Genomic DNA, 8391 nt, shown 5'->3' on the forward strand with positions numbered 1-8391 from the left:
AGCCCCTCTTAAATGCTGTTTAAAAAAATGACTCGGAAAGTATAACCCTAGAGGAAATTAAGTCAGCGATGAGATTCCTAAAACCCGGAAAATCCCCAGGACCACACAAATTCAAATTCAAAACACTATTCCATTAGTTACAATAGTTATTTTTATATAGATAGTCACAAGGAAAAAAGATATAGGATTAACAGAAACAACATCAGGTATATGAGTAGGACAGTTATAGAATAGGATGCTCACATCATTAGAAATTGAAGTACAATGTTTGGTTTTGCACTGAAGAGCCTGATGTCACTGGCAATTAAAAAAGGGTTGATTTAATATAATTTTGAATGTATTCAGGCTAGAAAAGTTTTAAATATTTTATGGTAGGCCTTCCTTATCACGGCGTCGACTGATAAGTAACCGTTGTCCATTATGGAAAATTATAGTCTAAGGTAAAATGTTTGTATTACTTTTGTGTGTATACATTTTTAGTATTTACGCGTTCGGTTGATATCATAATTCGCTGGTTGTAATTCACAGTTATGTTCTGGAAAATAAATAAAAGTATATGAACAGATTTGGCCCGAAGTTTTGTTGCTCATTTGATTTCTTATCCATATCAGTCCAGTATTTCGTAATCCTCGTACGTTCACTTCAGTTTTATTTTTTGTTTTTGAATTTAATATACTTTGGAAACGTTTCTTATTACAGTGCCTTATTTATATTAGAAACTGTATCAGATTGATAAAAAAGAATAATAAAATTAAGTTAAATAGAGTCTCATTTGACTACGACCTCTTAACAGTTGGTTACTGCATTCAACAAAAAATCAAATAATTTTTCCGTTTCTCCAAGGAATTTGACCTTTCATATACTATATACATTGTCTTAAACACATATAATTTTTCTATTCATATCAGGAAACCTATCAAACGATAAAGAAAAGAAAGAAATATAAACTCTCATTTGACTCTTGAAATGAGCCCTCGCTACGTGGCTCTTATCGGTTCACTCTCTCGCTCCCTCTGCTGACAGAAAGGTGGGTCCTCCTGCACGCTAACCGCTTTAGGAAGATTTATAGTTAATAGATATCAACAAATACACTGATTCTTACCCAGGAAAGGCTGACTTCCCTCGATAACGATGCGCTTCTTTCTCTCCCTTGTAGATCAGAGGTGTGGATGGGAGCCCGGGACGAGAGCGGGCGATGGCGGGGGCAGGAGGAGTGTGAAGGACTGATAGTCACTTGGACTTCTTTGTACAATCACCTTTGGTAAATGGTTAAGTCTCATTCTCTCCCTCTCTCCCGTGGGATGGTAGAACCTAAGACGCGGATTTTCAAGAGCAGCGGTTTTCGATTGTTGGAAAATCCGCGTGGACGAGTTGGGGAACCCGATTTCACGATGCCGTTGGAAGATGCAGGTTTCGTTGAATTTTGATGTTTGTCTTTGTTTTCTTTTTCGTATTGGTTAATGTTTTCCAAAAGTTATTCGGTTGCTTCGTTATTTCGTTGTTTCTGTAATGGTGATAGTAGTAATGATCATTATCGCATATATTCTTTTCCTCCACAACACCATCGCCAGCACCACCCTCATGATTATTAATATTGTTGTTATTATTGCTATTGCGTTATTACAGCAAGTATCATCTACTACTGATAATATTGCTACAAGTAGTATAAACATTTCCATTGGGTGTAAAACTTAGTTTAGCCTTGATAAATATGCTCAATCAGTATTCACATTCTAGTCTACTAAATATTAAAATGCAAATGACCAATTATAATCATGATTAGGCATCTTTCTAGAAGTACTTATATTCATGCTATTATTATTATTATTTAACTACTACTATTACTATCATTATTATTATTAATATTAATCTTATTATTATTATAATTATTATGGCATCAATTTAATTATTTATTGTATCCGTCGATTTCCTCAAAAGACTTCATATTTGTCAGGTCAATTACTGATCAATATTTATTTATTTATTTACGCGACCAAACGTAATCAGTTTGATATCCAAAGATTTACATTTACTTCAATAACATGTCTTTGTTTTGTTTAACCTGTTCCTCTAATAATTTTGTTTGCCTTGTTGCATATATTTTCAATGCCCAATATTGTTCTTGATTATGATGCGGTAAGCAAGCTCGTTTTGTTATCATAGTAATCATTTTCGTTACTATGGTTACCGTTAAGAATATTTTAAAAACTCAACTTCCTAACCATGAATGTCATCGTTATGGATCTCGACTCCATAAACTCATCGTGTAAAAAGTATCGTCCAACTTAATTATAATTATTTTCATTAACAAAAGATATTTCATTTTAGTACCATTTTAGTGTGATTTCTACCAACATCCAAATATTTACATTTACTTCTATAACTTGTCTTTGTTTTGTTTAACCTCATCGTAATATATGAGTTCTTACAATGATTGTGTTTGCTTTGTTGCAAGACATTTTTTCAATGTCCATTATTGCTCTTGATTATGATGCGGTAAGCAAGCTCGTTTTGTTATCATAGTAATCGTTTTCGTTTCTACGGTTACCTTTAAAAATATTTAAAAACTTTAAAAACTTCCTAACCATGAATGTCATCGTTATGGATCTCGACTGCAAGAAATTCATCATGTAGGAATTATCGTCCAACTTAATTATAATTATTTTCATTTTTGTTATAGTAATCATTTTCGTTTCTACGGTTGAGAATATTTTAAAACTAAAAACTTCCTAACCATGAATGTCACCGTTATGGATCTCGACTGTTACATATTCTTCATGTAGGAATTATCGTCCAACTTAATTATAGTTATTCCCATTAACAAAAGATCTTACTTTCATTTTAATGTGATTTCTACCCATATGATGTACTTACTGTTGTTCCGCTCTTGGTGATGGTGCAGTAAGCAAGTTTTTTTTTATCATAGTAATCATTTTTGTTACTACGGTAACCGTTAAGAACATTTTAAAAACTCAACTTCCTAACCATGAATGTCATCGTTATGGATCTCGACTACTTTGAATTCTTTGTGTAAGAAAGATCGTCCAACTCAACTATTATTATTTTCATTAACAAAATATATTACTTTCATTTTAGTACCATTTTAATATGGTTTCTGCCCATATGATGTACTTACTGTTGTTCCGTATTTCAAGTATTGTTTTTCATTATCATGTTTAACTTACGGTTTCTTTTATGCTTGATATCACTATGGTAATTAGATTAATCGACGTGAAGTCAAAATTACTGTATTAAAATTAAAGGGTATAATTGTTTTCTTTGTTTTTACCGTCTTCGCAATGGTTAATTTCGTTATTGTGAACCTCAGCTATTATAACTTCCTCTTCTATTTTTAGATAGATTACTGTTTGCGCCTCGAAAAAACTGATACAGTTTTTTATATTTCCTGTTTTAAAAGTTTGTTTTCGTAACGACAAACGTAACTGAAACCCACCTCGTTCATGAGGTATCATTAAGCAAAATTATATTTGAGAAAAGAAGTGTTGGCAGAGGATCATGTCTTCTTCCCTTCATGTGATCAACTTCATTATCAGTTCACACAAAACATAAGCACAAGTGATCGAAAAAAAATCAGTGATCTTCTCATAGTTTCCTTCTAGATGCGAATAGTCAAACTTTCAAAATGATAATGTGAATTTTTTTTCTGAAAATGTTATAGACCGTTGATGTGTGCAGATTTCAATCAAAATAATAAGAAAATAATAAGAAAGACATGAGGAAGGCAATATTTTTTCAAACAAATGTAACAACTGATCTTGTTTAGCTTGAACATATATAGTGATAGGAAATTGCAAGCAAGCTGACATCGCTTGGGAAACACCTTCAAGAATAAGTCAAGCTTGTCATGACGCAACAAATGACATTCATTGATAAACCTTTTACCAGGATTCACAAACGACGCTTGTCTTTTTCAATGCGCGTTTTTCATATTGCTAAGAAAATACATTAAAGCTGCAGCGGCCGGAAGTCATTATTGCTGTGCTTGTGACGCCGTTCTGCTGAGCCTCCTCTGCTGCACCTCCACGGCCTCTGCCCTTTAGTTGCCTCAAGGGAAAGCGTTCGCTCCAGCGGCAATTTCGAGGATTATAAACTTTCAAGCTCCGGGATAGTTTTTCGGGAAAAAGAAGAAAAAAAAATCGTAGCACTGAACGCGTGTGTGTATAAACACGTGTGTCTTCATAAGTATCATTATGGTAGTAAAAATCGCACTAATCTCTGATTAATTTATCTTCAGCCGTCATTCATAATTATTTTTGTTCGCATTTTTAACTAAATCCGCTATTATGAAATGTAACGTCTCATTTACAGGATATTGCTCCTATTTTACTGTGCATTCCGAATTTCTTGAATTGGAATTCCTTCGCATCAATATTTGTTCTCTTGTTATGCTCACTTATCAGTCCGTTGGATATATGTGAAATTAGGCAGATTGTTATTATTACCCTATGGCCGGTGTTATCAATGTGAAAAATCCTTACATATGCTTTCTTAACAGTTGGCTTCACTGTTACGGAAGCAGCGCATAACGGGGAAAAAATTCACTGTCGTGTTTATTGCTCGGCGACTGAATCTGCTCTAAGGATCCCGTGCCAGTGACAAATATTACTGTCTGTCTTGGAATTAGGAAGTTCTGTAATTATATATGATAATTGTTTTTAAACTACCGTTGTTATTATTGTTGTTGTTTTGTTGTCATTATTAATTCATAGGTGTTTTCATATACACCGTTATGAAACAACGCTGGGTCGTCTCCCCCCGAAGCAGGACTTATTTAGTTCTCAAGAACCTCGCACTAATGATAAATATATCAATCTGCTTTAGAATTAAGTTTGGAAATCATATCTGATAATCATTTTTAAATTACCACTACAACTATTATAATGGTAAATATTGTTATCATTATCAATTGCTGTGTTCTTTAATATATATATTTTTTTTCATGAAACAACACTCAGGATCCTCCTAGCAAGGATAACTATTGTTATCCATTTTAATTAAGATATTTAACACATATTGTAATCTTGCTTATCAATATTTAAAAAAAAATCATAATACATATTTTTAATTGTTACATTTATAGCATGCACACAATATTACTATAATAGCATTCGCAACGTGATCGTGTTTATTCCTTGAAGACTTAGTCTGCTCTAAGGATCTCGTGCCAGTGACAAATATTATTATCTGTTCTGGAATTGGGAAGTTTTTGTAATTATATGCGATAATCATTTTTAAACAACCATTATTATCATTGTTATTATTAATTCATAGGTGTTTTCATATACACCTCTATGAAACAACGCTGGGTCGTCGCCCCCCGAAGCAGGACTAATTTTGTTCTCTAGAACCTCGTAGCAAAGATAAATATTATTATCTGTTTTAGAATTAGCAAGTTTTGTAATTATATTTGATAATCATTTTTAAACTCCTGCTACAACCATTATATATATATGATTATAACTATTGTTATCATTATGAATCCCTAAGTGTTTTTAAATAATTTTCTTTTATGAAACAACACTGGGTAGCCTCCCCTCGTTCTCAAGATCCCCTTAGCAATAATTAACTATTGTTATATGTTTTAATTAAAACATTAACACATACTGTCTTATTACCTGTTAATATTTTTAGAAATCACAGTATATATATCTTATTGTTGCATGCATAGTATGCACACAATATTGGGACTATCATTAATATTATAATTGGTCATTGTATTATCGTTATTACTACTGCATCAACTTTTCCACCTTTGAGTGAAATTACTCCTTGTTTTGTATTTGAAACTGTTTCAGCTTTCAATAGCATTAAAGAATCATGAGTATATTAGTTCATATTAGTTCACCTTTATAATACAGTTTCTTGTTATGATATTGCAACTGCCCGTTTTACGATTATTGTAAAAGATCTTTTGGATGATCTGTGGATTAATATTCTTTTTTAATATCCCTTTTCATCATATTAGGTTTACGTGAAAAAATCAGTTATTCTCGTTTCATAGATATTATCAGTATGAAAATTTTCTTCATTAATATCTTTGTGACAGTTACCTTCACTGTTATGAAAGTAAAATTGTGATTTTTTTTTTTTTACCTGTCTGGACCATTAATATGATTTATTATGTTCAATCCTAGGACCCTAATTCTGTTCACAAAAGTCTCATGAACATGATGCTGGTGTCTGGTTTTAGTATAACGGTATTGAAATCCAAATAGATTACATTCCTCATGCAAAAAGTATCAATAATCTTAATCATCAGATATGCATTTATTACTATCATTCCTTGTTATGAAACAACAATACACTAATGTTTAGGGACTGTCATATTACTTTGTGATAACTATAATTCTCTCCACCCTTTAAGTATTTGAGTGTCGGTCGACCAGGTATCTTGAGATTTATAAACATTGTAGGAATGAAATGTCGCATAAATGATGACATACTGGGATTATATGTATATTTTTTCAATACATGTTTTACATATTTTTGATTTTTACCTGTTTGTAGCGTTAACTGAACGAGTTAGAAACACACTGAGGATAATGATGATATTTTTGTTGTTTTAGGAAGGGGACATTTCTTTGTAATGATGAATGTTTTTTTTTTCATCAAGTTTAAATCTATGCAATATGTGAAACGTGATTTCCTATATTATTTGTTATTAAGTATGATATGTTTCTCATTATAAGAACTGCCGAAAATGAAATATATGATGACATGTTTCTTATAATTTGTTGTATTCTGTGTTTCACATCAAACCTAGGTGCTTCAAAACCGAAGAGTAATTTTCTTAATAAGATTATTAAATTCACCATCATGAATGTATGTAAGAAGTCAGAGGAGGACATTGTGATGGACAAGTATCTTTTGTTGTTATTATCATCATTATTATTATTATTATTATCATCATCATCATATATATATATTATTATATATATCATTATATATATTTGTATAAATTGAATAACTTAACTGCTTTGTCTTTGCAAGATGTAATCCTTGTATTATAATATCTTCTTGCAATAATTAATCTTTACAATTCAACAATTATGATGTACCATATATGTATGAATATTTTTGCTGTTACCTTTTTGTATTATTTCTCTTAATTCTGAAGTACATATATACACTGTATATATACACATACACATATGTATGTGTGTATGTGTGTGTGTGTGTGTGTATGTATGTATGTATTTATATCATATTCCACTGTAGTTTTAGAGACCTCAATGTCTAAATGTGACTATCTCAAAGATGAATGTGAAATCAAAGTGTGAATTCAGTCTCCAAGTATGACTCCAATCTACAAGGTGTCAGAGGGCGTGCAGTGTGACTTCATTCTACAGACACAAGGCAGGCCATCAGGAGAGACTTCAGTTTCATGCAGGAGGTGAGTATTACGCATGTGTTGATCGTGGCCGAAAGAGCACCATCTTCTAACACTGGGCTATGAGGTTATTTGGCAGTTAATATGGCATATTTGAAAGAATAAAATGTACAGGTGCTTGCTGGGAACTTTAGAAGCTACGAAACACTTGTGAATCTCAATGTGTGATATGTCACAGAAGATAATCTTATTTAAATAATTTGAATAATTTCTTCTATTTCGTAATTCCGATCTTTCAATCGTATTATTTCGCCTCCAGCATTCCAGAATCCGTCTTGGAATGCCACACTCCCAACACGAATTCAAAGTAGGAGAGGAGATTGGGCTTCGGACATCACATCGGGATTTTAGCGTCCATTTGGCCCTGAAAATGTACCCGAATGTCAGCCGGGCTTCAGTCAACATTTCAACCCATTAAGCTTGAAGTCGGAGAAAGTCTGAAGCGTCCTACTCCAGCCTATGAAGCCACATTTCAGGTTTACACCCTTTTGCCTGGAATCGTAGTTACCCTGAAGTCTGAAATCCTGCATCCCTTCTGGTCCCTAACGCCTCCACAAAGCCACCCTCGAGGAAGCCCGTCATCCCAGGGTGGTTGTAGTACGTCACTCCTTCACTCGAACTGAAATGTCATACTTAAGCCTGAGACGTCACACTTAAAGAGGTCGGAGTCACACTGATACAGGCCGTATCAGCCTGTCAAACTGCATTCATTGTTTCAGTCAGTTTTATGCATATATATATGTGTGTGTGTGTGTGTGTGTGTGTGTGTGTGTGTGTGTGTGTTTGTGTGTGTGTGTATATATATTGTGTAGGTGTATGCTATATAATGTAAAGATATTTTTCCCAAATATATATTTTTTCTCATGGAAGCTTCTTGTTGTCTGAAATGTACGTTTTCCTGAATGTATTTTTCAGTATGTTATCTAAGTTTCTGTATTTCGAATTATTTTTTTTATGTAATAAATCTTACGTTTTAGAAA

The 8391-nt window shown here is 32.8% G+C and overlaps 1 long non-coding RNA gene across 1 annotated transcript; it reads left to right on the top strand.

The window, feature by feature from the left end:
• Positions 1-985: 985 nt before the first annotated feature.
• On the top strand, positions 986-8391 carry LOC125045685. The gene is made up of 3 exons (XR_007116577.1): positions 986-1027; positions 1157-7414; positions 7671-8391. It is a non-coding gene; the product is annotated as an uncharacterized LOC125045685 (long non-coding RNA).

The sequence above is a fragment of the Penaeus chinensis genome, chromosome 37 (genome assembly GCF_019202785.1).
Source record: "Penaeus chinensis breed Huanghai No. 1 chromosome 37, ASM1920278v2, whole genome shotgun sequence".
NCBI lineage: Eukaryota > Metazoa > Arthropoda > Malacostraca > Decapoda > Penaeidae > Penaeus > Penaeus chinensis.